The sequence below is a fragment of the Symphalangus syndactylus genome, chromosome 9, assembly GCF_028878055.3.
Source record: "Symphalangus syndactylus isolate Jambi chromosome 9, NHGRI_mSymSyn1-v2.1_pri, whole genome shotgun sequence".
NCBI lineage: Eukaryota > Metazoa > Chordata > Mammalia > Primates > Hylobatidae > Symphalangus > Symphalangus syndactylus.
This window is the reverse complement of record NC_072431.2, coordinates 39825075-39833513: the sequence shown is the minus strand read 5'-3', so window position 1 is coordinate 39833513 and position 8439 is coordinate 39825075. Positions and strand designations below refer to the sequence as shown.

Here is an 8439-nt window from a genome sequence, read left to right as displayed (position 1 = left end):
TGTTCAAAGTGCATGCTTTCTTCTAAGCAGATATCTATTGACCCAAAATATGAACAAGTAACTTAAGTGAGACAAGTAAGTTACGTGTATACTTGTGAGACTGAAACAAAACAAAACAAATAAACACAAGATTAATGTGTCCTAATTAATTCTTTTGTTTTGGTACTATGGCACACAAGAAGTAAAATTATAGTGAGGTTTTAAAAATATTTACTCCAAGATCAAGACTTTATTCCTTTAAGGTTTAGGTTAAGTTTTCCCTCAATTTTATTGCACTTATGGATTTATTTTTGACCTTTAAGGAAGGCTTTGTGACAGTAATTAGTGTTTTATTTTCTTGCAAAATGAAAGCATGTTACCTTGCCTGAGGTTAATGTGTTTTTAAGTCTCTTGAGGTGCTGTGGTTGGAAAGCCATTTAGAATATTGTCTTCTGCCAGCTTCACATACAACAGAGAGATGAGTGGAAAATATATGATTAGTGGGTGTGATAAAATATGGCAAGACAGTTATGGAAATATATGTAAATTATGTTGTTTGACTTACATATTGGTTTTTTAAGAACCAAAACAAATACAATGAAAAACACTTTTTGACAACTTAATTAGAGAGTGGGAAGAGGGAGGTGATACAGTAGTCTTTTACAAGTGTAGCAAGAAGTCTCTCTAAAGTAAATTCAGTGTATAAAAGGCTGACTTTACAAAACAGATAAGTTGTAGTGTGATTATGAGGTTTATAGAAGCATTTACCAAAGCCTGGAAGTAAATCATGTATCACTTAAAACATCCAAAACAATTATTTCGTTTAGATACTTTCCCAGTTGAGTAAATTGTGTGATTTAATAGCTTAATTCTCCACTCACTGGTTATATTGAACTCCCACTCCTTCTTCTCTCAAATTCCCTCCCATTTGAATCCTCTCTCCCTGGTCAGTAGTGGATGATGCCTGTGGTCTCAGGGTAATATGGATTTACTCTTAACCCTTCATGTACTGTACTGTAATTGCCTGTAATTGTCATCTCTCACAGATGACAACCTCCTTGAGGATTGAGGTTGTATATCTTATTCACTGTCTAGCGTGTAGCACAGTGCCCAGCATATAATAGGTGCTCATTAAATATTTAATGTTTGTAGGTGCCAGAATGTCGGAATAGAGCTAGAGGGATGAGGCAAAGTGAAATTCCTTTCTAGTCCCTTAGGGACAAGGAGAACCCCCTACTTGTGGGGCTTTAATTTGTGCTTGCCCAGGTGGGATACGTTTCCAGACTATTGATGTTTCTTTTTGCTATTGATAGCTTTGAGATATGGGTTTGGAGATCAGCCATCCTGTGTAAAAGAAGCCATTCTGTTCCAGAGACTGTGTAGTTGGAATTCAGCTTCAGATGGTATTCAGCTTCAGATGGTATACAGATTCTTTAAATAATAATGCATTTAGACAGACTATAAAGGAGACTGTCTCTTCGTTTGGGAATATGTAAAACAAAGTACTATGATAAAAAGAATGTTGTAGATCCTTTTGTGGTTCATGAGCATGAAGATTGGGTGTTCACACGCATGTGTGAAATGTGCCACCCTCAACCTTATTATGAGGTCGGCACATTACCCGTCTGACATGAAAGAAAGGAAAAACAAAGAAAAGTGTTGTATTGAGAAATAGGACATTAGGCCTTGTTTCACTACTAACTCTGTATTTAACCTCGACCTTATCATGTATCTCTTTTGTCTTCAATTTCTTCTTTTAATTATTTTTGGTTTTGTTTTATTTATTTATTTTAAATTTTTTATAAATTTAGAGGGTACAAGTGCAGATTTCTTACATGCATATATTGCATAGTGGTGAAGTCTGGGCTTTTAGTGTCCCCATCACCCAGACAGTGAACATTCTACCAAATAGGTAATTTTTCAGCCCTCATCCCCGCTCCTGGCCTCCCACCTTTTGTAGTCTGCAATGTCTATTATTTTACTCTGTAGGTCCATGTGTCCCCATTGTTTTGCTCTCACTTATAAGTGAGAACATGTGGTATTTGACTTTCTGTTTTTGAGTTATTTCAGTTAGGATTCTGGCCTCTAGTTGCATCCATGTTGCCAAAAAGGACACGATTTCCTTCTTTTTTATGGCTGAGTAGTGTTCATATATATATATACACAAACACACACACACATAAGCTACATTTTCTTTATTCAGTGCTCCATTGATAGACACTTAGGTTGATTCTGTATCTTTGCTATTGTGAATCATTCTGAAAGAAGTGCAGGTATCTTTTTGATATAATGAGTTCTTTCCACTGGGTATATACCCAGTAATGGGATTGCTGGATTGAATGGTGATTCTATTTTCAGTTCTTTCAGAATTCTTCATACTGTTTCCCATAAAGGTTTTACTGCTTTATAGTCCCACCAACAGTGTATAAGCATTCCCTTTTTTTTCTACAACCTTGCCAACATCTGTTTAGGGTTTTTTTTTTTTGACCTTTTAATAATAGTCATTCTGACTGGCATGAGATGGTAATTCATTGTGGTTTTTATTTGCATTTCTCTGATTAGTGATTTTAAGCACTTTTTCATATGTCTGTTGGCCACTTATATGTCTTCTTTTGAAAAATATTTGTTCATGTCCTTTGCTCACTTTTTAGTAAAGTTATTTGGTTTTTTTCTTGTTGAGCTGCTTGAGTTTCTCATAGATTCTGGATATTAGCCCTTGTTGGATGCATAGTTTGTGAATATGTTTTCCAATTCTGTAGGTTTTTGTGTTTACTCTGTTGATAGTTTCTTTTGCTGTGCAGAAGTTTTTTGGTTTAATTAAGTCTCATTTGTCAATTTTTGTTTTTGTTACTTTGGATTTTGAAGACTTGATAACAAATTCTTTGAATAGGCTAATGTCCAGAAAAGTTTTTTCTAGGTTTTCTTGTAGGATTTTTATACTTATAGGTGATACATTTAGTTCTTTAATTTATCTTGAATTAATTTTTGTATATAGTAAGAAGTATGAGTCCAATTTTATTCTTCTGCATATGACTATCCAATTTTCCCAGCATCATATATTGAAAAGTGTTTCCTTTCCCGAGTGTGTATGTGTATATATATATATATATTACTTTGTAGAAGATCAGTTGGTTGTAGGTTCATTGATTTATTTCTGGATTCTCTATTCTGTTTCATTGACCTATGTGTCTATTTTTAGACCAGTACCATGCTGTTTTGGTTATTATATCTGTGTAGTATTATTTGAAGTCAGGTACTGTGATTTTTCCAGCTTTGTTCTTTTTGCTTAGGATTTGGCTATTTGGGTACTTTTTTGGTTTCATGTGAATTTTAGGATTGTTTTTTCTAATTCTGTGAAAAATAATGTTGATAATTTGATAGGGATTTTATTGAGTCTATAAGTAACTTTGGGCGATGATATGGTTTGGCTCTGTGCCCCCACCCAAATTTCATCTTGGAGGTCTCATAATTCCCACATATTGTGGGAGGGACCAGGTGGGAGATGATTGAATCATGGGTGTGGGTCTTCCCCATGCTGTTCTTGCTATGGTGAATGGGTCTCATGAAATCTGATGGTTTTAAAAACAGAGTTTCTCTGCACAAGCTCTCTTTTTTGCCTGCTGCCCTCCACATAAAATATAACTTGCTCCTCCTTGCCTTCTGCCATGTTTGTGAGGCCTCCTCAGCCATGTGGAACTGTAAGTCCAATTAACCTCTTTCTTTTGTAAATTGCCAAGTCTTGGGTATGTCTTTATCAGCAGCGTGAAAATGGACTAATATAGTAAATTGGTACCGGGAGTGGAGCGCTGCTGAAAAGATACCTGAAAATGTGGAAGTGGTTTTGCAACTGGGTAATAGGCAGAGGTTAGAACAGATTGGAGGGCTCAAAAGGAGGCAGAAAAGTGTGGGAAAGTTTGGAACTTCCTAGAGACATGTCGAATGGCTTTGACAAAAATTCTGATAGTGATATGAACAATAAGGTCCAGGCTGAGGTAATCTCAGATGGAGATGAGGAACTTGTTGGGAACTGGAGTACAGGTAACTCTTGTTATGTTTTAGGAAACAGACTGGTGGCATTTTGTCCCTATCCTAGAGATTTGTGGAACTCGGAACTTGAGAGAGATGGTTTAGGGTATCTGGCAGAAGAAATTTCTAAGCAGCAAAGCATTCAAAGGGTGACATGGGTGCTGTTAAAGGCATTCAGTTTTATAAAGGAAGCAGAGCATAGAAGTTTGGAAAATTTGCAACCTGACAATGAGATAGAGAAGAAAATCCCATTTCTGAGGAGGAATCCAAGCCAGTTGCAGAAATTTGCATAAGTAACAAGGAACTGAATGTTAATTCCCAAGACAATGGGGAAAATGTCTCCAGGGCATGTCAGAGGTCTTCATGGCAGCCCTTCCCATCAAAGGTCTGGAGGCCTAGGAGGAAAATGTGGTTTCTTGGGCCAGGCCCAGGGTCCCTGCACTGTGTACAGCCTAGGGACTTGGTGCCCTATATCCTAGCCACTCCAGCCATGGCTGAAAGGGACAAATATAGAGCTCAGGCTGTGGCTTCAGAGGGTGCAAGCCTCAAGCCTTGGTAGCTTCCACATGATGTTAAGCCTATGAGTGCACAGAAGTCAAGAATTGGGGTTTGGGAACCTCTACCTAGATTTCAGAAAATGTATGGAAACTCCTGGATGCCAAGGCAGAAGTTTGCTGTTGGGGTGGGGTCCTCATGGAGAAACTCTGCTAGGGCAGTGCAGAAGGAAAACGTGGGGTGGGAGCCCCCATACAGAGTCCCTACTGGGGCACTGCCTAGTGGAGCTGTGAGAAGAGGTCCACTGTCCTCCAGACCCCAGAATGGTGGATCCACTGACAGCTTGCACTGTGTACCTGGAAAAGCCACAGACACTCAACACCGCCCCATGAAGGCAACCAGGAGAGAGGCTGTACCTTGCAAAGCCACAGGGGTGAAACTGCCCAAGACTGGGGGAACCTACCTCTTGCATCAGCATGACCTGGATGTGAGGCATGGAATCAAGGGAGATCACTTTGGAGCTTTAAGATTTGACTGCCCCACTGGATTTCAAACCTGCATGGGCCCTGTAGCCCCTTTGTTTTGGCCAATTTCTCCCATTTAGAATGGCTGTATTTACCCAATGTGTGTACCTGCCTTGTATCTAGGAGGTAACTAACTTGCTTTACATTTTACAGGCTCATAGGTGGACAGGATTTGTCTTGTCTGATGAGACTTTGGACTGTGGACTTTTGAGTTAATGCTGAAATGAGTTGAGACTTGGGGGACTGTTGGGAGGGCATGATTGGTTTTGAAATATGAAGATATGAGATTTGGGAAGGGGCGGGGATGGAATAATATGGTTTGGCTCTGTGTCCCCACCCAAATCTCATCTTGGAGATTCCATAATTCCCACATGTTGTGGGAGGGACCAGGTGGGAGTTGATTAAATCATGGGGTGGGTTTTTCCTGTGCTGTTCTCATGATAGTGAATGGTCTCATGAGACCTGACGGTTTTAAAAATGGGAGTTTCTCTGCACAGGCTCTCTATTTTTTTGCCTGCTGCCATCCACATAAGATGTGACTTGTTCCTCCTTGCCTTCTGCCATGATGTTAAGGTCTCCCCAGCCATGTGGAACTGTAAGTCTAATAAATCTCTTTCTTTTGTAAATTGCCCAGTTTCAGGTATGTCTTTATCAGCAGTGTGAAAACAGACTAATACAGGCAGTATGTCATTTTAACAATATTGATTTTTCCAAATCATGACCAAGGGTTGGAAGCATGGTATGTTTTTCTGTCTGTGTCATCTATGATTTTTTATAACAGTAATTTGTTGTTTCCTTATAGGGATTTTTTACCTTCTTGATTAAATATATGCCTTGTATTTTATTATTTTTTTTATAGCATTGTAAGTGGAATTGCCTTCTTGATTTGGTCCTCAGCTAGATTATTATTGCTGTATAGAAACAGTACTGATTTTTGTATGTTAATTTTTTATCCTGAAACTACTGAATTCTTTTATCAAATCTAAGAGTTTTTTGGTGGACTCTGTAGGGTTTTCTGAATATAAGATAATATCATTAGCAAACAGGGATAATTTAACTTCCTCTTTTCTAATTTGGATGCCTTTTATTTTTTTGCTCTTGTTTGATTGTGCTGGTGAGGACTTCCAGTGCTACGTTAAATAAAAGTAGTGAAAGTAGGCATCCTTGTCTCATTCCAATTCTTAGAGGGAATGCTTTCAAACTTTCCCTGTTAAGTATGTTGTTGGCTATAGGTTTCTCATATGTTGCCTTTATTATGTTGAAGTATGTTTTGTTCTATGCCTAGTTTGTTTAGGATTTTTATGATGAAAGGGCATTGAATTTTATCAATTGCTTTTTCCACTTTCATAGAGATGATCATATGGTTGTTCTTAATTCTGTTTATGTAACGTATCACATTTATTGATTTGGGAATGTCGAACCATCTTTGCATTCCTGGTATAAATCACTCCTGATCATGGTGTATTATCTTTTTGATATGCTGTTATATTCAACTTGCTTGTATTTTGTTGAGGATTTTTGAATCTATGTTCATCAGGGATATGGGTCTGTACTTTTCTTTTTTTGTTGTGTCCTTTTCTGCTTTTGGTATCAGGGTGATCCTGGCCTTATGGAATGAGTGAGGGAGAATTCCCTTCTCTTCAATTTTTTGGCATAGTTTTGAGAGAATTCCTCTTTGTTTTTCTTTGTGTGTTTCGTAGAATTTGGCTGTAAATTTATCTGATCCTGGGATTTCTTTTGGCAGTTTTTTAAAATGACTTTGAAACACCATTTAATGTTTTTCTGGCCTATAAGGTTTCTTCAGAAAAGTCCACTCTTAGTCTGATGAGAGTTTTTTTATTTTTTAATAGATGACTAGGTGCTTTTCTCTAGCCAATTTAAAAATTCTTTGTTTCACTTTGACTTTAGACATCCTTAATATAATATGCTGTCTGAAGTCCTTTTTGTAATGTATTTGCCTAGGGATGGCTGGACCTTCTTCTGTATCTGGATGTCAACTCTCTTGATAGACTTGGAAATTTTTCATTGATTATTTTCTTAAGTAGGTTTTCTAAATTTGATCTCTCTGCTCCCTTGGGAATACTGATAATTCATAAGTTTGGTCACTTTGTGTAGTCTCAGATGTCTCAAAGCCTTTTTTAATTCTTTTATTTAGTTTTTTCCTTATTTTTGTCTGACTGGAATATTTCAAAAGACCTGTTTTCAAATTTTCAAGAAAAAAACAAACAACCCCATTAAAAATTGGGCAAAGGACATGAACAGACACTTCTCAAGAGGTGACATTCATGTGCCAACAAATATATTTTGAAAAGCTCAACATCACTGATGATTAGAGAAATGCAAATCAAACCCACAATGAGATACCATCTCATGCCAGTCAGAATGGTGATTATTAAAAAGTCAAGAAAGTGCAGATGCTGGTGAGGCTGTGGAGAAAAAGGAACACTTTTTCACTGTTGGTGGGAATGTAAGTTATTGTGGAAGATCTAGAAGCAGAAATAACATTTGACCCAGAAATCCCAATACTGGATACATACCCAAAGGAATATAAATCATTCTATTATAAAGATAAATGCATGCATGTGCTCATTGCAGCACTATTCACAATGCAAAGATATGGAATCAACCCACATGCTCATCAATAATAGACTAAATAAAGAAAAAGTGGCACATATACACCATGGAATACTATGCAGCCATAAAAAAGAAATGAGATCATGTCCTTTGCAGGGATATGGATGGAGCTGGAAGCCATTATCCTCAGCAAACTAATACAGGAGCAGAAAATAAAATACCACATGTTCTCACTTATAAGTGGGAGCTGAATGATAACAACACATGGACACATGGGGAGGAACAACACACACTGAGGCCTCTCAGAGGGTAGGGGTTGGGAGGAGAGAGCATCAAGAAGAATAGCTAATGGATGCTGGGCTTAATACCTAGGTTATAGGTTGATCTGTGCAGCAAACCACCATGGCACACATTTACCTATGTAACAGACTGCACATCCTGCACTGGTACCCTGGAATGTAAAATAAAAATTGAAGGAAAGAAAAAGATTTGTTTTCAAGTTCTGAGATTTTTTTCTTCTGCTTGAGCTAGTCTATTATTGAAGCTTTCAAATGTATTTTGTATTTTCTTCAATGAATTTTTTACATCCACAATATCTGCATTTTTTTAAAAGATATCTATTTCCTTGGTAAATATCTCATCCATATTCTGAACTTTTTTGTACTGTTTTTCATAATTCTCTTGCACCTCATGGAGCTTTGTTCAAATCAATATTTTGGATTATTTATCTGGCATTTTGAGGCATTCTTTTTTATTTGGATCTGCTGCCATGCAATTGTTGTGTGGTGTCATAAATCCCTACTTTTTTGTGTTTCCTATGTCCTGCCATTGATATCTGTGC

At 37.4% G+C, this 8439-nt stretch overlaps 1 non-coding gene across 1 annotated transcript; it reads left to right on the top strand.

The window, feature by feature from the left end:
- The first annotated feature begins 1507 nt into the window (after positions 1–1507).
- Positions 1508–1610, top strand: LOC129490919 (small nucleolar RNA U13). The gene has a single exon (XR_008660388.1). It is a non-coding gene; the product is annotated as a small nucleolar RNA U13 (small nucleolar RNA).
- The last annotated feature ends 6829 nt before the right edge of the window (positions 1611–8439 follow it).